This window comes from Antechinus flavipes, chromosome X, assembly GCF_016432865.1.
Source record: "Antechinus flavipes isolate AdamAnt ecotype Samford, QLD, Australia chromosome X, AdamAnt_v2, whole genome shotgun sequence".
Lineage (NCBI taxonomy): Eukaryota > Metazoa > Chordata > Mammalia > Dasyuromorphia > Dasyuridae > Antechinus > Antechinus flavipes.
This window is the reverse complement of record NC_067404.1, coordinates 61,298,839-61,322,883: the sequence shown is the minus strand read 5'-3', so window position 1 is coordinate 61,322,883 and position 24,045 is coordinate 61,298,839. Positions and strand designations below refer to the sequence as shown.

The 24,045-nt window shown below is 40.3% G+C and overlaps 1 protein-coding gene and 1 long non-coding RNA gene across 2 annotated transcripts in view; both read right to left on the bottom strand.

Annotated features, from left to right (window-relative positions):
- SH3BGRL (SH3 domain binding glutamate rich protein like) overlaps positions 1–24,045 on the bottom strand; it is a 96,206-nt gene that overhangs the window by 39,790 nt on the left and 32,371 nt on the right. The window lies entirely within an intron of this gene.
- LOC127543071 (uncharacterized) overlaps positions 17,416–24,045 on the bottom strand; it is a 13,844-nt gene continuing 7,214 nt past the window's right edge. The window contains exons 2-3 of the long non-coding RNA XR_007949124.1: positions 21,191–22,950; positions 17,416–17,611 (exon numbers count right to left, since the gene is read on the bottom strand). This is a non-coding gene — a long non-coding RNA (uncharacterized LOC127543071). The remainder of the gene's footprint in view (positions 17,612–21,190; positions 22,951–24,045) is intronic.

The window sequence follows — 24,045 nt, the reverse complement described above, 5'->3', positions numbered from 1 at the left end:
AACAGAAGTGAGTGCAAGGGATAATGTTGTAAAAAATTACCCTGGCATGGAGTCTGTCAATATAAACTTATTTAAAAAAAGAAAAAAAGAAAAAGGATGATACCAGGGAGGGTTTAGCCACAAGCAAATCCAACTTCCTGATCTTACAAGGATTAGTAAGAGAGGAACAAAAAGAAATATGAAAAACTATTATCTAAGAGTGATGTCTCATTTGGAGAAGAGCAGAACAAAGTGTGGCCTTTGACTGTAATGGAATGTCATTGTTCTGTTTTTTTAAATGATGAAAGAGACAATTTCTGAGAATACTGGATACTGGGAACAGAACAGGAATGAGCGGAAGAACACTTTATAAAAGGTCAACAACGCCATAAAGAAAAACAACTTCCGAATTCTGACAGATGACAGAAATGGACCAACTCCATTTCCAGAAGGACCAAAAGGAAGCGTGGTACTCATGTCCTGCCAGGGGAAGGACAAAATGTGCAGAAAGACACACGGCCACTATGTGGACTCATTTTCCTGCTTTTTTGTTACAAGTGGTTTTTTTCTCACTCCATTTTTAGTTTGGAAGTAGGGTGGTGGGAAACTTAGCAACTTAGCAACAATGATGTCCAAAAAGGAGATCACTGAAAATTTTTAAATGCCCAGCAAAAATTAGAAAAAGCAAAGCAAGAAGGACATTTTTTGAAAGTGACATTTGTATGAAATAGATTCAATCTCATGTATGATCTTCATTTTATGTCCTACTGTATATGCAGAAATGCTTTTTTGGGTCTTTTGAATTCCAAATAGAAAACATTTTTTAAAGCAAGCAAGACATACACATAGGCAGGCACGGACACAGGGTATGAAGGAATGTAAGGTAATATGCAATGAATGATAGCTTCTACATACTACTGGAATTCTTAAAAGGGAACAACTATCGTGACATCAGTTGCTAGGGGATAAAGCTATGGCCAAACCCAGCAAGCCACAGGGAACAGGGAGCATCTCTCTTTTCCCATTACTTCAGGATTTTCTGCCCTCTTGGATCTCCTCCCTCTTCCTAGCATCTAGATCTCTAGTCTTTGTAGAGTACTGAGGCAGAACTTGACCCGAGAAGCCTGGCCTCTTACTACTGACTGTTTCTCCACTTACTAACAAATCAAAGAGTTTTTTTTTTTTTTTTTTACTGTCAATTTAAAACTCTGAACATGAGCCACTAACAGACCTGTTCAGAACCAGTTGAGCAGCCAAGATGATTACATGCACACCCCCAATTTATCTTCCCTACTCTCACCTTGTCTGAGCCCTAAAAACAATAAAAGGATGGGAAAAGCCAGCTCGAGGCAAAGAACATGACGATGCTTGTGCACGTAGACATAACCAGAGAGTGTTCCTCAAAAGAAGGCAGCTGAAGTTTTCCAAAAAATACAAGTCGGTAGCTGATATTTTGACTCAAACACCGATGTCCAGCTGAGTGGCGACAGTCCAGCTGCTTCATAAAGCACTGCCTTGTTCTACATCTGAAATGCCTTTTTCTTTCAATAAAACCACATATGCCCCAATTCACATGTTAAAGACATTCCAGTCTTCACACACATCAGAGCAAAAGCAAATCTTATTCTTCTCCTACCATGAAATCCTCTGAGCTCGAACACCATGACCAAAGAAGCTTTCCAAGTTTCATGTCCATTTTTTCTTGCTTTCTCCTAAATGGTAGGCTTCAGACTGAGCCCTTAGCCTGGCACGGTCTCGAGTCCTAGAGAGAGGCCAGAATTCAGACCACCTTATTGCAGTTTATTTAATGTCTGATTTCACCTCTCAGTAGAACAGCCTTCCCAGGAGCTCTGCTCCTTTCCCGACTAATATGGGCTCATCTAACCGCATCCTCAGGATGCTCTTGAGGAGTATTTTGCTCTCATTTTTCCCAGTGCTTCTGGATCATTTAAAAAAATGTCTGAAGGAAGTCCTGAAATTAGGTTCTTTTTGAGCATTCTTCCAGGAGACCAATAATTACATCATCTCAACAAATTCTATATGTTCGTCCCATCGTGCTCAAAATAGTTTTTGTCTTATTTGGTGCATTTCTGAATTTCTGTGTCTTGTTTTTGCCATGCTATCATCATATATTTCTTCTGTCCTTTGTAACTAAATCCTAGCTTTTGGGGACACCCCTCTCTCCTGGTTCTCCTCCTAGCTCTCTGACCTCTCCTTCTGTCTCATTTGCTGGATCCTCTTCCAGATCACAGCCTCTAACTGTAGACATCCCTCAAGTTTCTGTTCTGGGCTCACTTGTCTTCTGCCTCTGCTACTTTACTTGGTGATCTCATGGGCTCCCTTGGACTTAATTACCATCTCTATGCCAATGACTCTCCATTGTAGCTCTTCTGCCTTAACCTCTCTTCTCACCTCCAAATTCACAAGAAACTTCAAGTTGGATGTCCAGTAGACATCTTAAACTCAATGTGTCCAAAACAGAACTCTCTTTCCCCCAAGCCTTCCCTGCCTCCTACCCTCCCTATAGAAGGCATCACCATCCTCCCAGTCCCTCAGGCTCCCAAGCTGGGGTTATTCCGAATTCCTCACTCTTTCTCACTACCACCTCCACATCCAATTTGTTGTCAAGGCCTGTCAATTTCACCTTCACATCTCTCAAATACATGACCTGCTCTCTTCCGCCACTGCCAATAGTCTGGTGTGGGCTCTCATCACCTCATTCCTGCTCTATTATAATAATCCTCAAGTCTCTCCCCACTCCAATCTATCCATGCTCCATTCAGTCACAACAGTAATTTTCCCAAAATCTGGGTCTAATATTCTAACTATGTGTAAGACATACACATGCACACACACACACACCTCAATAAACTGCCTGTTACCTTAAAAATCAAATACAAAATCCTCTGCTTGGCACTGAACGTCCTTCCCAACCCACTCTTTTTTTTCCTAACCCACCTTTCCAGTCTTCTTCCACTTTCTTCCCCAGAACATATTCTTCTATCCAATAACACTGGGTCCTGGCTCTTTCATGAACAAGACCTTCCATCTCTGGCCGTTCTCTCTGGCTGGTCCTCATGACTGAAGCACTCTCTCTCCCCTAATCTGTCTATTGACCTCCCTGGATTTCTTTAAGTTCCGATTGAAAGCCTTTCTTTTATTGGAAGCTTTACTCATTCCCTCAATTCTAGTATCTTATGATTACTCTCTATTTCTTATTGTCTCTTAGAACTACTTTCTATTTATCCCGTATACAGGCATACTTTATTTTATTGCACTTCATTTTATTGTACTTTGAAGCTATTACATTTTTTTGTTTACAAATTGAAAGTTTGTGGCAACCTAGTGTCAAGCGAGTCTATCCGCTTCATTCTCCCAACAGCACATGCTCACATCACGTCTCCATCACAATTTGCAAATTCTCACAATATTTCAAAAATTTTAACTATTTTTACACCTGTTATGGTGATCTGTGATCAGTGATCTGGGATGTTACTATTGTAATTGTTTTGGGGCACCACGAACCCACCCCTGAAGACAGAAAACTTGATGGATAAATGTGTGTGTTCTGACTACTCCAATAGCTTTCCCCCATCTCTCTTCCTCACCTTGGGCCTCCCTATTCCCTGAGACACAACAATAATGAAATTAGGTCAATTAATAACCCGACAAAGGCTTCTAAGTATTCAAGTGAAAGGAAGAGTCATTGGGGCAAACTTCATTGTTATCTCATTTTAAGAAATTGCCACAGTCACCCCAACCTTCAGCAACCACCTCCCTGAGCAGTCAACATCATCATGGAGGCAAGACCCTCTAGCACCAAAAAGATTACAACTCACTGAAGCTCAAATGATGGTTAGCATTTTTAGCAATAAAGTATTTTTGTATGGAAAACAAGGTTTTGCAAGGATGAATGTTAAAAACGATCTTTGCATGTATTTTGAAAAATAGAAAGCTATTATAAAAAAATAAAGTGCTTTTAAGTTAAGGGGTATATATATTTAGACATAATACTACTGTACACTTAATAGACTACACCATAGTATAAATATAACTCTTACATGCATTGGGAAACTTGCTTTGTTGTGAAATCTACTTGATTGCTGCAATCTGGACCCAAACCCACAATACCTCTGAGATAGGACTGTATAACTCGCTTTGTAGATACTTGTTGGCATGTCGTCTCCCCGCCTAAATCATAAGAGATTCTGAGGCCAGGGGCTCTTTTGTATCTTTTTATATGCATGGCACCAAGCACAGCGCCTGGTACGTAGTAGGTACTGATAAATGTTGACTGACTTCCTGGCCACTATTATGAAGAGTTTTTACCCTCTGTTCTAAGTGGGTGATTAGTTACTATTTCTCAAGCCACACAAACATACTTACCAGTTAGCCAACAGCCATTTATTAAGTGTTAACTATGTGCCAGCTACCATGCCAAGCAGTAGAGCAAAGGAGGCTTCCCGCCCCCAGCGCCACCACCAAAGAGCTCACATTCTAATGGGAGAAACAACATGCAAATGACTCTATATAGAACAGAAAATAAACAATATAAAAAGGGTAATGTCAGATAGAAAGTAGTAGTAATATGGGGAACTGGGAAAGGTTGCCTGCAGGGGTGGGATTTGAGCTGAATCTTCAGAGAAGCCAGGAGGTAGAGAGAAAGCATGCTAGACATGGGGGACAACCAGTACAGAGGCATGGAGATGGGAAATAAAGTGGTATGTCTGAGGAAGAGCAAAGTCTCAAAATGCACTCTTTTTGCAAGCGAGATGAACTACTGGAAAGGTAGAAACCAGTTGTTTGGGAAGGACTTTAGATGCCAAATAGATTCTTTTTATTTGATCTTACAGACGGTAAGGAGCCACTGAGGTTTACTGAGTAGGAAGGTAACATGGCTGGATCCTCACTTGTGGAAAATCACTTAGACGGGTGAGTGGAAAATGGACCAAGGAAGGCCAGACTGGAGTCAGGGACACCAGCCAGAAGGCTCACAGTGGTCTGAGAGTGAAACGATGAGGGTTATATATATATCACGATGATGTCTGTGTGAATGGTAAGAAGAGGACTTTTCCAAAACATGCTGTGAAGCTCAAACAGAAACCTACAACATCCCTAACTTTAAGCGGCCTGCATTCTAATGAAGGACGGCAACACATAAAAGGGAGTTTCAAAGAGGGAGGAACAACACGAAGGTACCCAATTCAGGGCCTTGTGGGGAAAGTCCTACAATCGGGAGCAGAACCTGGAGAGGAATGAAGAAATGGTTGACCGGGATCGCCTCCTTAAAATGAAGATGCTAAGAGCAACCAGCCAATTAGAGGGAGAGGACACAGGAAACAGAAGGAAAGGCCACAGTCAAGGATGTCAAAGACCGTACTGAAGTTGCAGGCCTGGATGAGAGCACAATGGTGCCCTTAATGGTAATAAAAAAGGTAGGAAGAAGGGAGGATCTAGGAGGAAGAAATGATGAGTTCTGTTTTGGACACGTTTAGTTTGAGATACCAAATTTGAGATATCTAAAAAGCAGCTGCTGATGCAAGACTGCAGGTCAGAAAAAAGATTAGGGCTGGATATATAGATCTGGGAATCATCTACATGGAGATTACTGAACCTACGGAAGCTTACGAAATCTCCAAGTAAGATAGTAAAGAGGGAGAAGAGAAGGAGGCCCAGGCCAAAGTTTTGGTGAGTAGGGCACCCAGTTAGTGAGAGTGACTTGGAGGAAAATCTAGCAAAGAAGACTGAGAAAAAGAGTCAGTCGGGTAGGAAGAGAACCAGTAAAGAGTAGTGTCATCAAAAAGAGAGAAGAGGGCATCCTTACAGAAAAGCATAACCAGCAATGTTAAAGACTGCAGAGAGGTAAGAAAAGCTCGGAAGTGAGAAAAGGCCATTCAATCTGACAATTAAGGAATCACTGGTAACTCTGGAAAGAGAAATTTCTCTTGGATGATGAGGTCAGAAGCAAAACAGCAGAAAGTTTAGAAGAGAATGACAGGAGAGAAAGGAGAGGCACTGGTTATAGATGACTTTTTCATGGAGCTTAGTCGGGTTGGGCATGAGAAATACAAGGCAACTGCTAGCAGGGACAGTAGGAAGGAGGGAGGACATGGGCAGCATTTTGGGAAAGAATGAAGATGAGAGTGAGGGCAATCTGCTGGAGAAGAAGGGATGGGATCAAAGATACACGTGAAGAGTTTTTGCATTGCCAGAATCCCTCTTCCCGGGAGATGGGAGCAAAGGAAGAGAGGGGGAGAAATATTTTGAGTGATGTGAGATGAGGAGGGGGAAAGGGAGTTCTTGGCAAGAGGCTTTCTTGCCTCAAGAAGCAGAGGTATGAAGCCAGCATTTTAGCTGAAAAGGTAGGTGGAGAAGGCATCATGGGAGGTTGCAGGAGGGAGGAAAAGGTTTAGAAGAGCTGCTGTGATGAGTGGGAGAGTGAATTATTAGGGAGGTGTAAGAGGATTGCCAGACTGCAGTGAAGGCAGAGTTGAGATTGAGTAACACAAATTTGTAGCAAACCCAGCCAGCAGTTTCCCAAATTTTCTCCATCTCTTCATCAGCACATGAATAGGAGCAAAGGAGGCTGATGGTGGGTGGGATTCAAGGTAAAGCTCTGGCAAAGCACAATCAGAGATGAGACAAGAGACTGGAATGTAGAGGATGACATAGAGCTAAACTAATTCCCCAAGAGATTAAGAGGGTTAAGAAAGAGAGTTTAGTCCAGACGGGGGTGATAGGCTGGGAAATAACTGAGCAATAGGGAGATTGAAGATCATACAGAAGACCAAGGGCTGTGTTCCTTTGTGGCTATAAGGCATTTGAGATACAAGAGAAGAAATGGGGAGATCTGGAATAAGACCCTGAAGGGGAGGGTCCAGGGGTCTGAGAGAAAGGCCAATTGGCAATGGGGAACAGGGTCCAGTGGTTGGGGGGACAAAAACACTAGGATGGGATGAATATGAGGGGGATACGAGTATGTTAAGCATTAAGAAATTTATCCAGGCAGATTATCAGTGATTGGAGGTCTCAAGGTTGGAGGGATATACCTAATTAGACCATCCAAGGTCCCGCCCTGAGAATCAATCTTGTGGCAGATGGTGATTTTATGTCCTATAATATACTCAAGAGGGCCTCCCAGTGGGCAGGAACAGGCAAAGGTGTGGCTGACGGGAGTAAAGTCAGGAAGCAAGAAGAGGTAGCAGTAGGGAAGTCGGCTTGGGAGATACCCACTGAAGGCCTGGAGATGATTTGGGGGCACAGACAGAGGCCAGGGGTGGGTTGCCAGAATCCAGTGCTATCAGACATCTTCCTGAGAAGAACTGGACCAAAAAAAGAGGCTGGAGACAGGTCGTAAGGACCGGAGCCTTAGTCTCAGCCTCTCTCCTGAGGTCTAGTCCTTCAGTATCAACTGCCTGAAGGATGATCTGAACAGCAGATCTTGCAGAGATCTCAAACTTACCACATTCCAAAGTAAAGCCATTGTCTCTCCCCCAAAGCTCTTTCTTCTTTCAAACTTCTCTATTTCTGTTGAGGAGATCACCACCCTTTCAGTCTCTCAGAGTCATATCACTATCTTGGCAGAACCTCTGAGATGAAGCCTTTCCTGATTCTCACCCCTCAGCTGCCCATCTCATCTCCCAAATCGCTCCGTATCTACATCTAGTTTGGATATACCTATATATGTGCGTGTTTCCTCCACTGGCTAGACTGCAAGGAGCTCCTTGAGGGCAGGGCGAGGTTCACTTGTCTTCAAATCCTCAACATAGGACAGTATCTAGCACATAGTGAGGGCTTCATAAATGTGTCTAGCTATATAACCTTACACAAGTCACTCTAACCACCTGGACCTCAGCTTCTTTATCTGAAAAATGAAAAGTGAAGAGCAAAATTTTTTTCATAGTCTTTTTCTCCACAGCACAAGACACAATACTTAGCACTTGCGGGGGAGAGTGGGGGGGGGGGGGAAACCTGTGATTTCATGGAGCTAGACAACTCCCACTGTGAAAACTCTCTACCAGTGCAGAATAGTAACTCTTGCCTGATACTCATTGAGTGACTTGCTAAAGATCATAAGGGCAGTGTGGATCAGAGGCAGAATTTGAACCCAACTGCAAACCGCTCTCCATCTTAGACCCCCTAATAAATACGTTAAAAGCAAATTACATTAAATAAAAAGCAAAATACGTTAAAAGGTTTCCCACCTTGAAACTGGAGATGTTAGATTATCTTAAAGATTTCTTTCAAGCTTATGACCCTATAATCAGTGCGAGAGGACCAGAAAGCTGCACTGTGGAACTGGGGAGATCCATGAGGAAACAGCAGGGAATGCAGGGTACGGGCCCCATCCAGAACCCTTGGCATAGGAGCCTTTGGCCTGGAGACACTGACTCTAGGGAGTTACATAGATCACTGGAGCTGATGGGTTATTCATTCCAGCCTCCCCCTTCCTTTTTGTTTTCCTCCTTCTAACAGCACCTGACTCTAGAGGATCGTGAATTGCTTTGCTCCCAAGTAGGGAGCTGGTCTCAGAATCCAGAGCCCCTGTGGAAAGCATCCCAGTGTTTTCTGACTGGGCACCACAAGCCAGGATAATATGGGGCAACAATCCAAGAGTGGCCCTGGCTCTCTCTCCTATCCCAGCATCATGGAAAGAGAAAGGAAAAAGTCAACTAGCCATAGTCTGATGAACCTTTGTCTCAGGTAAATTAAAAGGAGATGTGGAAAACCAACTTGATCGATACTCTCCCAAAACTAGGAGCGGGCATCTTGGTGGAAATTAGAAACATTGAAAGTATTTCAATTATTGACTAACTTTTCTACATGAGGCACATACCCAAGGCCACCTGAAGAATATAGGAGGAGCTGAGCTCTAAACTATCTCTGCTCCATTTTTGGTTACCTACCAGAATTCTGCCTGAACAAAGAAAGTAATTTGGCACGTGTAGGAGAAGTGTGGGAGGGAGAGTTAATCATTAATGTCAAACTGAATCAAAGATGAAATCATCTTTTGAACGATAGCCTAGAAACAGCACAAAGTTTCTCAACAGGATATGCAACAACAACAACAAGAACCAAAAAAACACCCCAGAAGCAATTAAGATTGGCCCACCGAATGAGGAAGCAGAAAAACAAACAGCTGCCATCTCTGACTATGCCAAGTTTATCAGAGGCCACATTCATTTTTTGAACCAGAGAGAACAGTAGCATTCTCCTGCACGAACTGTTACCAGAATAAAGATAACCAGAGAACTTTTGGGGCCGGGAAAAAGTAACATCCACCAGATTTTTCCTGGGATTTCCTCGTTGCTCCAGCCCTGCTAGAATTATCCAAATCAAACCCATCTCTTCAAGGCCCAGTTCAGGTACCTCGTGTCTGAGAAGCATGTTTCCCTTCCTCTCAACTCTCCTTTAGGAAACCTTACACAAAGTAGCATTTTACAATGGGGAAAGCATGGCATTTGGAGGCAGAGAATCTGGTTTCAAATTCTAGGTCAGCTACGTGTTGCGTGATTTTGGGGGATTATGGTAACTTCTGCTCTATTGTCATAGCTGACTCTTTGTGACCCTATTTGGGGTCTTCTTGTCAGAGATACCGGAGGGCTTTGCCATTTCCTTCTCCAGCTCATCTTACAGATGAGGAAACTGAGGCAAACAGGGTAAAGTGACTTCCTCAGGGTCACATAGCTGGGAAGTGGCTGAAACCAGATTGGCACTCAGGAAACAGCCTTCCTAACTCCAGACCCAGTGCTCCATCCGCTGCAGCGCCCTCTAGCTGCCCTCTCTTAACCTCCCTAGGTCTCAGTTTCCTGAAGATCTCTGAGGTCCCATACAAGTCTTAATTGAAAAAGTACACTCACAACGATGTCTCCTTTATCAGAATTCCTCCACCACTTCTAGTTCTGCATTGCTCTCCAATTGCTTTATGAGTAGGCAAACTCTTGTGCCAGCTACAATATAAGCTCTTTGAGGTCAAAGACTGAGTCTAGAGTGAGATCAATGTACATTAAAATGGTTTGCCCGTTATCTAGCACAGGGAGGGGCCCAAGAATATGTTGGTTGACTGATGCACATCTGGACAATTTGGATTCTGCTTTCTTCCCTATTGTTTTTTTTCTTTCTTCTGAATCCAGACTGGAATCCCAGGCTCTGCCATAAAAGAGCTACAATCTATTTAACCCTGAATGAATCACCCGCCTTCCCTGGAACTCAGTTTCCTTATCAATAAAATGAAGGAGAAGAAGATTGGAAAAGATTCATGAAGTTCTTTCCAGCTCCAACGTTTTGAAAGGGTAGGGGTTGACTGCATTATTAAAGATGCACTTCACTTAAAGAATTGACAAAAAAGATGTCATATGGGATGTCACAAGGGATAATACCTTGTCATATGAGAACACATCTCTATTGAATCAATCAATCTGAGGTATGAAGGAGGTACAGCAAGAAATCTGCTGGGGTGTGAACCCCTACATCGAATTCCCAATCCCTCTATTTTTGTCCGCCTGCATTTTTGATTTCCTTCACAGGCTAATTGTACACTATTTCAGAGTCTGACTCTTTTTCTACAGCAAAATCACTGTTTGGACATGTATACATAGATTGTATTTAACTTCTACTTTAATATACTGAACATGTACCAGTCAACCTGCCATCTGGGGGAGAGGGTGGGGGGAAGGAGGGTTGGAACAAAAGGTTCTGCAATTGTCAATGCTGAAAAATTGCCCATACATATAACCTGTAAATAAAAAACTATAATAAAAAAATTCCAAAAAAGAAGTCTGCTGAGATTGGTTGGGGATTCCAGTCACCCCCTTTGAACCTTTTAAAGACCCAGGAAGCTAGTTTGGAATCAGGGATTCAAGAATCTAGCAGCTTAGCAAGTGGAAGCTTCCAGTCAAACCCCCAAACAGTTATCATGTGAGGCAGAAGGAACGAGAATTCTTCACCCTCTAACTGTATCTTCCTCTCCTTCCACCGATCCCCTGAACCCTCTTCTCATGAACTTCAGGGGCCCAGAGGATTTGGACTTTTCATTGATGTTCTAGATGTATCCCCAGGACGGTAGATATTGACAGCAGAGCCTAATTTGGGAGCCCAAAACAGGCTGGATATGATGAGAAAAACAGATTCAAGGCTCTACAGAAAGTTACAACATGCTTAAGGGAAAGTTCATGAATATCCCCACAAAGAGGAGAAAAGGATTTCCAGCAACCAAAAGCTGGTTAGCCCTCTAAGCTTTAGTCTATTTTTCCTGGGACTCTATGTACTTTGGGAGAGTTTGTCACAGACTTGAGAGGGGGGAAGGGGGAGAAGTAGTGGAGATTATGTCTTCCTTCCATATAACTGGCAAATACGCAATTTCTAAAGTTAATTAAGTCTGCCTGACTAATTGGTATCAATATATAGCTTTGGAGGTGAAGCATACTGGTGGGGGTTCATGAGCTATAGCATCAAAGAGACGTTCTCAACCCCTCTTGGATATCCCTGTACTCTGAAGGGAGAACTAGCTACCATACTCTGGAAACCTGGAATGACAGGGAAAGGACTAGGAGAGTAACTCCAGAGCACTTTCTACAACATTTTAAGTTTCTGTCTCTCATGTGGTAGAAAGTATGGCAAAAAGGGTTTGAGGTACAGTAGAACACACACTAAATTTGGCATCAGAGGACCTGTATTCAAATGTTGGATCTACTTATAAGATATCTGACCTTGGCAATTTAAGTAATTTGTGAGAGCCTCGATTTCCTCCTCTGTAAAACAATGAGATTGGAATACATGTGCTCTAAGGTCCCTTTGGGCTCATATTCTATGGTCCTGTGCTCTGCTTTCGGATCTTGGGCTACAAAACATTCCAATATCCTATACTGATCGAACAGAAAGGGACCTTTGGTCTAACCTAACATTAAATGTGTACAGACACTTATGCCAATGAAGAATGAAAGAGCTACCTTGGTAGAACAGTCCCCAGTCTCCCTGCTTTTGAAATGCCATTCACCATGGTTTGCTTCACAAGGAATATGACACAATTCTTTTGAGTAGATGATTTTCTTAGTTCTGGCAGAGGGCCAGCCTCTCACGGGGCTTGACACACATGGATGTGCATCCTCCCACTCACAAGTGAAACGCATCCTATACTGGCATGATTCTCTTTCCATCATTATTCCACAATAAGGCATTCACTAACGGAATGATGGTCCGGGAGGAGTTTAAATCCAAGGTTAAGCATTTTGACTTCTTGGTCATTTTTCTTCAATCTGTCACCTTCATTTCTTCTCTTCCATTTAACTGTATGCATCAAAGAAGGCTGAGTACAAGGGCATAGGACCATAGTTCATTGATTTTGAGCTAAATGGAAATTGAGCAATCTGGTCCGATCCAGTCATCTCACAGTGGAGGAAACCAGAGTCCAGATGAGGGAAAGGACTGGCCCAAATCAGAGAAAGTGGTGAGAGTGGGATTTGAATCCAGGTCCTTTGACTCTCAGAGCAAAGCTTTTTCTATTATTTCTATTTCTCTTCCAGATATTCTAGAATATCTATTTATATCTAGATAGAGAGAGAGAGATAAGATGGATGTAGAAGCTACTTAGTGTCATTGATAAGACTGCCTCCAACTGGAAAAGAAGAGAGCATGAGCAGAGTAACTGAGAAAGGAAGACAAAAAACATCAAAGGACAAAAAACAAAAGAAGACGCCCCTTCACTCTGAAAAAAACCTAACTGGTGTCTGAACAGCACAGAGCTAGGCGAGCCACAGCCAGCTGATGGATGGATTCCCTTAGAGCAGAAGTAGCAAATGGCAGGTGGGACAGGCCTGTGTAGCTACAATATAATTATACTGAGCAAAATAAACAATCAAGTGTGGATAATACTACATTTTCAAATGAAGCCACTGTGCAACCTCAGGGAGCCTTATGTCTTCTGTGCAGATTAGTGGCCCCCTTGTACTTTTGATTTTGACACCACTGCCTCAGAAGAAGAAAGTCAGGACTTCCGGCCAAGATGGCGGAGAGGAGGCACACAGCTGTGTAAGCTCCGCGTTTTGTCTCAGAATCCATTTCATGACAAGCCTCTGAATTAATATTTGACTGAAAAAAACCCCACGGTTACCAAGAGAAGACATCCTTGAGATTCGCCAGGAAAGGTCTGTTTTTGCTCAAGGGTGGGGCCGGTTTTAAATCGGGCGCAGGCTGAGGGCAGGCAGCGGCAGCAAGAGCATGGCAGGCAGCTCGAGAAGATCAGAGAGGGGGTGGGGTGTGATTTCTGCCATCTCTGGGGGTGGGGAGGGGAGGTAGCTTTGCTACAGGATTGGATACTTTGCCCTGGCAGCGAGCCAGCAGCCCAGCAGAGAAGCTAAAAACGGGGAGGGGGGGGGGTGAAGAATACAACCTGGAGCAGCTGAAGTCTCTCTGGGACCTGGCCACCCCTCCCCCACAGTGTCTCAGCACGCTCTCAGAGTCTCAGAGCGCAGGCGTAGCACAGTCCTGCTAGTGCCTCGCTGCTGCCCCCGCAGTCTATAGAGGAAGCTCGGTAACACCAGCCAGCCCCTCCCCACAAAAAAGCAGACTCCATTTAGGGTTTTTTTTTTCCTTTTTTTCTTAGCCAGTTTGTCTTTGATTCTTCTCTGACAAAATGAGCAAAAAACTGAAAAGGACTTAACCTTTGGCAGCTTCTATACGGATAGAGAAACAGACTCTAAACCTTGAGGAGACTAAAATCCCCAGATGAATCCCCAAAGGAGGAGACCATCTGTTCCTCAGCACAGATGAATCTCATAGAAGAAATTAAAAAGGCTCTCACAAGAGAGCTAGAAGAAAAATGGGAAAAGGAGAGGGAGGCTTAGCAAGAGAGTCTGGAGAAGTCATCCCACTCATTTAAAGAGAGAGGGGTTAAAGAAATCAAATCCTTGAAAAATAGGATTAGTGAACTGGAAACAGAAAATAGCTCTCTAAAAAACAAAATTGGCGACATGGAAAAAAAATTCCATAGAACAAAAGAACTCAATTGGACAATTAGAAAAAGATGTTTAAAAAGTGAGTGAAGAAAATACTTCACTGAAAATCAGAATTGAACAATTGGAATTGAATGACTCGAGGAGACACCAAGAATCAGTCAAGCAAATCTAAAAAAAATCAAACAATGGAAAAGAATGTGAAATACCTTCTGGGGAAAACAACAGACCTGGAAAACAGATCCAGGAGAGACAATCTGAGAATTATTGGACTCCCAGAAAAGTATGATGAAAAAAAGAGCCTGGACACTATTTCCAGGAAATTATCAAAGAGAACTGCCCAGAAGTCATAGAAACAAAGGGTAAAATAGACATTGAAAGAATTCATCAATCACCCACTGAAAGGGATCCTAAAATCAAAACACCAAGAAATATAGTGGCCAAATGCCAGAACCCTCAGATGAAGGAAAAAATACTGCAAGCGGCTAGAAAAACCCAATTCAAATATAGAGGAGCCACAATAAGGATCACCCAGGATCTAGCAGCATCCACATTAAAGGATCGAAGGGCCTGGAATATGATATTCCGAAAGGCTAAGGAACTTGGTATGCAACCAAAAATACCTTACCCAGCTAAAATGAGCATCTTTTTCCAGGGAAGAAGATGAACATTCAACGAAATAAGCGAATTTCACCTATTTTTGATGAAAAAGCCAGAACTTAATAAAAAGTTTGATCTACAAATATAGAACTCAAGAGAAACCTAAAAAGGTAAAAAGAAATCTTGGAAACTATATTTCTGCTATAAAGATGTATAAAGAATACATGTATACCTTGTTCCAGAAACTAGATGTGGAAAGGACATTGTACCAGAAAAAGGGCAAAGTGGGGGTACTACATCTCAGGAAGAGGCAAAGGAAACCTATTATATCTGAGAGAAAGAATGGAGGGGGATGAATATAGTGGGTATCTTACTGCCTTCAGAATTGGCTTTAAGAGAAAAATTTTAGACATATTCATTTTATGGTGAAACTTCTCCTACCTCATTGAAAAGTGAGAAGGGAAGAATGAAAAGGGAAGGAATAAGCTAAGTGGAAGGGAATACAGAAACTGTGAGGGAAAGGGGTAAGATAGGGGGAGGAACTCTAAGGCGGGGGGAGAGATACTAAAAAGTGAGGGCTGTGAAAAGCAAGTGGTGCTCACAAGCTTAATACTGGGAAGTGGGGTAAGGGGAAAAGAGGGGAAAAAAGCATAAACAGGGGTTAACAAGATGGCAAGTAATACAGAATTGGTCATTTTAACCATAAGTGTGAATGGGATAAACTCCGCCATAAAGAGGAAGCGGTTAGCAGAATGGATTAAAAGCCAGAATCCTACAATATGTTGTTTACAGGAAACACACCTGAAGCAGGGATATACATGCAGAGTAAAGGTAAAAGGTTGGAGCAAAATCTACTATGCTTCAGGTGAAGTTTAAAAAGCCGGGGTAGCCATCCTGATCTCAGATCAAGCTAAAGCAAAAATTGATCTAATTAAAAGAGATAAGGAAGGGCACTATATCTTGCTAAAGGGTAGCATGGATAATGAAGCACTATCTATATTAAACATATATGCACCAAGTGGTATAGCATCTAAATTCTTAAAAGAGAAATTAAGAGAGCTGCAAGAAGAAACAGACAGCAAAACTATAATAGTGGGAGATCTCAACCTTGCGCTCTCAGAATTAGATAAATCAAACCACAAAATAAAGAAGAAAGAAGTAAAGAGGTAAATAGAATACTAGAAAAATTAGATATGATAGATCTCTGGAGAAAATGTAATGGAGACAGAAAGGAGTACACTTTCTTTTCAGCAGTTTATGGAACCTATACAAAAACTGACCATTTATGATACCTAAACCAGGTAGGCTGAAAACAGAGAAAGAAAATTATAGACCAATCTCCCTAATGAATATTGATGCTAAAATCTTAAATAAAATATTAGCAAAAAGATTACAGAAAATCGTCACCAGGATAATACACTATGAGCAAGTAGGATTTATACCAGGAATGCAGGGCTGGTTCAATATTAGGAAAACTATTAGCATAATTGACTATATCAATAACCAAACAAACAAAAACCATATGATCATCTCAATAGATGCAGAAAAAGCATTTGATAAAATCCAACATCCATTCCTAATAAAAACACGTGAGAGCATAGGAATAAATGGACTTTTCCTTAAAATAGTCAGGAGCATATATTTAAAACCATCAGTAAGCATCATATGCAATGGGGAAAAACTGGAACCTTTCCCAGTAAGATCTGGAGTGAAGCAAGGTTGCCCACTATCACCATTATTATTTAATATCGTATTAGAAACACTAGCCTCGGCAATAAGAGTCGAGAAAGATATTAAAGGAATTAGAGTAGGCAATGAGGAAACCAAACTATCACTCTTTGCAGATGATATGATGGTATACCTAGAGAACCCCAGAGATTCTACCAAAAAGCTATTGGAAATAATTCATAATTTTAGCAAAGTAGCTGGCTACAAAATAAATCCCCATACATCCTCAGCATTTTTATACATCACCAACAAAACCCAACAGCAAGAGATACAAAGAGAAATTCCATTCAGAATAACTGTTGATACCATAAAATATTTGGGAATCTATCTACCAAAGGAAAGTCAGGAATTATATGAGCAAAATTATAAAAAAGTCTCCACACAAATAAAGTCAGACTTAAATAATTGGAAAAATATTAAGTGCTCTTGGATCGGCCGAGCGAACATAATAAAGATGACAATACTCCCTAAACTAATCTATTTATTTAGTGCTATACCAATCAGACTTCCAAGAAAATATTTTATTGATCTAGAAAAAATAACAACAAAATTCATATGGAACAATAAAAAGTCGAGAATCTCAAGGGAATTAATGAAAAAAAAATCAAATGAAGGTGGCCTAGCTGTACTTGATCTAAAATTATATTATAAAGCAGCAGTCACCAAAACCATTTGGTATTGGCTAAGAAATAGATTAGTAGATCAGTGGAAAAGGCTAGGTTCACAAGACAGGATAGTCAACTATAGCAATCCAGTGTTTGACAAACCCAAAGCCCCTAACTTCTGGGAAAAGAATTCATTATTTGATAAAAACTGCTGGGATAATTGGAAATTAATATGGCAGAAATTAGGCATGGACCCACACTTAACACCATATACCAAGATAAGATCAAAATGGGTCCGTGACCTAGGCATAAAGAACGAGATTATAAATAAATTAGAGGAACATAGAATAGTTTATCTCTCAGACTTGTAGAGGAGAAAGAAATTTGTGACCAAAGATGAACTAGAGACCATTACTGATCACAAAATAGAAAATTTTGATTACATCAAATTAAAAAGCCTTTGTACAAATAAAACTAATGCAAACAAGATCAGAAGGGAAGCAACAAACTGGGAAAACATTTGCACAGTTAAAGGTTGTGATAAAGGCCTCATTTCCAAAATATATAGAGAACTGACCCAATTTTATAAGAAATCAAGCCATTCTCCAATTGATAAATGGTCAAAGGATATGAACAGACAATTTTCAGAGGATGAAATTGAAACTATTACCACTCATATGAAAGAGTGTTCCAAATCATTATTGATCAGAGAAATGCAAATTAAGACAACTCTGAGATACCACTACACACCTGTCAGATTGGCTAAGATGACAGGAAAAAATAATGATGAATGTTGGAGGGGATGCGGGAAAACTGGGACACTAATGCATTGTTGGTGGAGTTGTGAATGAATCCAACCATTCTGGAGAGCAATCTGGAATTATGCCCAAAAAAATTATCAAATTGTGCATACCCTTTGATCCAGCAGTGTTTCTATTGGGCTTATATCCCAAAGAAATACTAAAGAAGGGAAAGGGACCTGTATGTGCCAAAATGTTTGTAGTAGCCCTGTTTGTAGTGGCTAGAAACTGAAAAATGAATGGATGCCCATCAATTGGAGAATGGCTGGGTAAATTGTGGTATATGAATGTTATGGAATATTATTGTTCTGAAAGAAATGACCAGCAGGATGAATACAGAGAGGACTGGCGAGACTTACATGAACTGATGCTAAGTGAAATGAGCAGAACCAGGAGATCATTATACACTTCGACAACGATATTGTATGAGGACATATTTTGATGGAAGTGGATTTCTTTGACAAAGAGACCTGAGTTTCAATTGATAAATGACGGAGCAGCTATACCCAAAGAAAGAACACTGGGAAACGAATGTGAACTATCTGCATTTTTGTTTTTCTTCCCGGGTTACTTATACCTTCTGAATCCAATTCTCCCTATGTAACAAGAAAACTGTTCGGTTCTGCAAACATATATTGTATCTAGGATATACTGCAACATATCCAACATATAAAGGACTGCTTGCCATCTAGGGGAGGGGGTGGAGGGAGGGAGGGAAAAAAAATCGGAACAGAAACGAGTGTCAATATAAAGTAATTATTAAATAAAAAAAAATTTTTTTAAAATAAAAATTAAAAAAAAACTGACCATTTATTAGGACATAAAAACCTCAAACTCAAATGCAGAAAGGCAGAAATAGTAAATGCATCCTTTTCAGACCACGATGCAATGAAAATTACATTCAACAAAAAGCCAGAGGAAAGTAGACCAAAAAATAATTGGAAACTAAATAATCTCATACCAAAGAATGATTGGGTGAAACAGCAAATCATAGACATAATAACTTCACCCAAGAAAACGATATCAATGAGACATCATACCAAAATGTATGAGATGCAGCCAAAGCGGTAATGAGGGGAAATTTCATATCTCTAGAGGCCTAATTGCATAAAATAGAGAAAGAGAAGCTCAATGAATTGGGCTTGCAACTAAAAATGCTAGAAAAGAAACAAATTACAAAGCCCCAGTCAAACACTAAACTTGAAATTCTAAAAATAAAAGGAGATCAATAAAATTGAAAGTTAAAAAAACTATTGAATTAATTAATAAAACTAAGAGTTGGTTCTATGAAAAAACAACAAAATAGACAAACTCTTAGTAAATCTGATTTAAAAAAGGAAAGAGGAAAATCAAATTGTTAGTCTTAAAAATGAAAAGGGAGAACTCGCCACTAACAAAGAGAAAATTAGAGCAATAATTAGGAGTTACTTTGCCCAACTTTATGCCAATAAATTCGACAACTTAAATGAAATAGAAGAATACCTCCAAAAATATATCTTGCCCAAACTAACAGAGGAAGAAGTAAATATCCTAAACAGTCCCATCTCAGAAAAAGAAATAGAACAAACTATCAACCAACTCCCTAAGAAAAAAATCCCCAGGACCAGATGGATTTACATGTGAATTCTACCAAACTTTTAAAGAACAATTAACTCCAATGCTAAATAAACTATTTGAAAAAATAGGAATTGAAGGAGTCCTACCAAACTCCTTTTTACAACACAGACATGGTACTGATACCTAAACCAGGTAGGTTGAAAACAGAGAAAGAAAATTATAGACCAATCTCCCTAATCAATATTGATGCTAAAATCTTAAATAAAATATTAGCAAAAAGATTGCAGAAAATCATCCCCGGGATAATACACTATGACCAAGTAGGATTTATATCAGGAATGCAGGGCTGGTTCAATATTAGGAAAACTATTAGCACAATCAACTATATCAATAACCAACCAAACAAAAACCATATGATCATCTCAATAGATGCAGAAAAAGCATTTTATACAATCCAACATCCATTCCTAATAAAAACATTTGCGAGCATAGGAATAAATGGACTTTTCCTTAAAATAGTCAGGAGCATATATTTAAAACTGTCAGTAAGCATCATATGCAATGGGGAAAAACTGGAACCTTTCCCAGTAAGATCTGGAGTGAAGCAAGGTTGCCCACTATCACCATTATTATTCAATGTCGTATTAGAAACACTAGCCTCTGCAATAAGAGTCGAGAAAGAGATTAAAGGAATTAGAGTAGGCAATGAGGAAACCAAACTATCACTCTTTGCAGATGATATGATGGTATATCTAGAGAACCCCAGAGATTCTACTAAAAAGCTATTAGAAATAATTCGTAACTTTAGCAAAGTAGCAGGATACAAAATAAATCCCCATAAATCCTCAGCATTTTTATACATCACCAACAAAATCCAACCGCAAGAGATACAAAGAGAAATTCCATTCAAAATAACTGTTGGCAGCATAAAATATTTGGGAATCTATCTACCAAAGGAAAGTCAGGAATTATATGAGCAAAATTACAAAAAACTTTCCACACAAATAAAGCCAGACTTAAATAATTGGAAAAATATTAAGTGCTCTTGGATCGGCCGAGCAAATATAATAAAGATGACAATACTCCCTAAACTAATCTGTTTATTTACTGCTATGCTAATCAGACTTCCAAGAAAATATTTTAATGATCTAGAAAAAATAACAACAAAATTCATATGGAACAATAAAAAGTCGAGAATCTCAAGGGAATTAATGAAAAAAAAAAATCAAATGAAGGTGGCCTAGCTGTACCTGATCTAAAATTACATTATAAAGCAGCAGTCACCAAAACCATTTGGTATTGGCTAAGAAATGGATTACTTGATCAGTGGAATAGGTTAAGTTCACAAGACAGAATAGTCCACTATAGCAATCTAGTGTTTGACAAACCCAAAGATCCTAACTTTTGGGATAAGAATTCATTATTTGATAAAAACTGCTGGGATAACTGGAAATTAGTACGGCAGAAATTAGGCATGGACCCACACTTAACACCTTATACCAAGATAAGATCAAAATGGGTCCATGATCTAGGCATAAAGAACGAGATTATAAATAAATTGGAACAACATAGGATAGTTTATCTCTCAGATTTGTGGAGGAGAAAGAAATTTGGGACCAAAGATGAACTAGAGACCATTACTGATCACAAAATAGAAAATTTTGATTATATCAAATGAAAAAGCCTTTGTACAAACAAAACTAATGCAAACAAGATTAGAAGGGAAGCAACAAACTGGGAAAACATCTTCACAGTTAAAGGTTCTGATAAAGGCCTCATTTCCAAAATATATAGAGAATTGACTCAAATTTATAAGAAATCAAGCCATTCTCCAAATGATAAATGGTCAAAGGATATGAACAATTTTCAGAGGATGAAATTGAAACTACTACCACTCATATGAAAGAGTGTTCCAAATCATTATTGATCAGAGAAATGCAAATTAAGACAACGCTGAGATACCACTACACACCTGTCAGATTGGCTAAGATGACAGGAAAAAATGATGAATGTTGGAGGGGATGCGGGAAAACTGGGACACTGATGCATTGTTGGTGGAGTTGTGAACGAATCCAACCATTCTGGAGAGCAATCTGGAATTATGCCCAAAAAGTTATCAAACTGTGCCTACCCTTTGATCCAGCAGTGTTACTTCTGGGCTTATATCCCAAAGAAATACTAAAGAAGGGAAAGGGATCTGTATGTGCCAAAATGTTTGTGGCAGCCCTGTTTATAGTGGCTAGAAACTGGAAATTGAATGGATGCCCATCAACTGGAGAATGGCCGGGTAAATTGTGGTATATGAATGTTATGGAATATTATTGTTCTGTAAGAAATGACCAGCAGGATCAATACAGAGAGGCTTGGAGAGACTTACATGAACTGATGCTAAGTGAAATGAGCAGAACCAGGAGATCATTATATACTTCAACAACGATCCTGTATGAGGATGTATTCTGATGGAAGTGGATTTCTTAGACAAAGAGACCTAACTCAGTTTCAATTGATAAATGATGGACAGAAGCAGCTACACCCAAAGAAAGAACACTGGGAAATGAATGTAAACTATTTGCATTTTTGTTTTTCTTCCCGGGTTATTTTTACCTTCTGAATCCAATTCTTCCTGTGCAACAAGAGAACTGTTCGGTTCTGCACACATATGTTGTATCTAGGATATACTGCGACATATTTAACATATATAGGACTGGTTGCCACCTAGGGAAGGGGGTAGAGGGAGGGAGGGGAAAAATCAGAACAGAAGTGAGTGCAAGGGATAATGTTGTAAAAAAAATTACCCTGGCATGAGTTCTGTCAATAAAAAGTTATTATAAAATAAAAGAAAAAAAAGAGAATATTTAATAATAAATAAATAAATAAAAAGAAGAAAGTCAGCAAAAGGTTTACCCAGAAGCCTCTGTATCCTCAGTTCTAGCTCACAAATGGATCCAACAAAACAGCTCAGATGGGTAGAGGATGGGTCAGGGAGCTATTCCAGCTATTCTGGCTATTACAATCCCCTGAAGATAGTGAGCTCTACGGAGGTCAGGCTTTGTCTCCGTTAATCCCACCCTCAAACTCCAGCCCACTAATGGAAGGAAGGAGTTGAGAAAAGGGGTGATAGTACTGGATAACAGACTCACAAAAAAAAATTCCATGAGGAAATAGGACACCATGTATGACTGAAGAAGGAAAGAAAAAAAAAAAAAGGAATCAGCTGACAACCCAATAGTAGCATTACTTTAAAACCACAGCTGGAAACTGTGCATACCCCTTGATCCAGCAGTGATTCTACTGGGCTTATACCCCAAAGAGATACTAAAGAAAGGAAAGGGACCTGTATGTGCCAAAATGTTTGTGGCGGCCCCGTTTGTAGTGGCTAGAAGCTGGAAAATGAAAGGATGTCCATCAATTGGAGAATGGTTGAGTAAATTGTGGTATATGAATGTTATGGAATATTATTGTTCTGTAAGGAATGACCAGCGGGATGAATACAGAGAGGACTGGCGAGACTTACATGAACTGATCCTGAGTGAAATGAGCAGAACCAGTAGATCATTATATACCTCAATAACGATACTGTTTGAGGATGTATTCTGATGGAAGTGGATCTCTTCGATAAAGAGAGCTTTAATTGATCAAAGATGGACAGAAGCAGCTACACCCAGAGAAAGAGCACTGGGAAATGAATATAAACTGCTTGCATTTTTGTTTTTCTTCCCGGGTTATTTCTACCTTCTGAATCCAATCCTCCCTGTGCAACAAGAGAACTGTTCGGTTCTGCACACATATATTGTATCTAGGATATACTGCAACCCATTCAACATGTAAAGGACTGCTTGCCATCTGGGGGAAGGGGTGGAGGGAGGGAGGGGAAAAATTGCAACAGAAGTGCATGCAAGGGATAATGCTGTAAAAAATTACCCTGGCATGCGTTCTATCAATAAAAAGTTATTTTAAAAAAATCACAGCTGGATCTTCAAAGACCAGTTAGTCCCGTAGCTTGTGTCTTTCCCAAAAGGAGAGCATCTCTAGTGTCCATACGGCAATGGGGTCTCACAAGAGGGGGCAACAGAGGCAAGATCACATTTACTCTGAACACATTTATGAAGCTTCTGTTGTGTGGAAGGTCCTAAGCAAAACACTCAAGTCTAATTCAGCTCCTGGCTTCACAGAGCAATGTGGAGAGTTGGTGTGACTATAAACATGTTTAATACTAGGTAGGTTGTGATCAGGGAGAAGGAGAGCCAGACCATGTGCTCTAGGACAATCTGAGGCCAGAAGGCAGCTCGCATTCACCTGGGGTTGGGGATCAGGTTAGGGGAGTCATTTGAAGAGTCTGTCATTAAAGGACCTTCAGAAAAATGGACAAAAAAGTGGCCCAATTAGAGTACAATACAATCCATTCATTAATAGGGAAGAGAGAGGTTAGTTCCATAAAAAGCCCTACAATCACTTCTTTTTAAGCTGCCTGGTTTGGTTTCCTAGAGGGATGGAGCATGTGTTGATGTGACGGGCAGGCTGGAACTTGCCCATCTTAAGAGCTTGAAGCAGCTTGGCACACGGTTTTTAAACTTGAGCTCTGATACGGGAACCCTCCAATGCGTTTCTAACGAACTCTCCTGGATATTCCACCTCCAGAATCCCTGGGAGCCAGGCCAGGCCAGGGCTGGGAAAATATAATTGAATAACATTCTTGCAATTTGATCCTATTAGGATGGAACCCAAGGGACGGTCTATTCCTATCCCTACATTTCAAGCCATTTGAAGAACAATTTGCATTGTACTCCTTCATTTAGGTGGACAGGTTGGATAAAGTGCTTTAAAGAT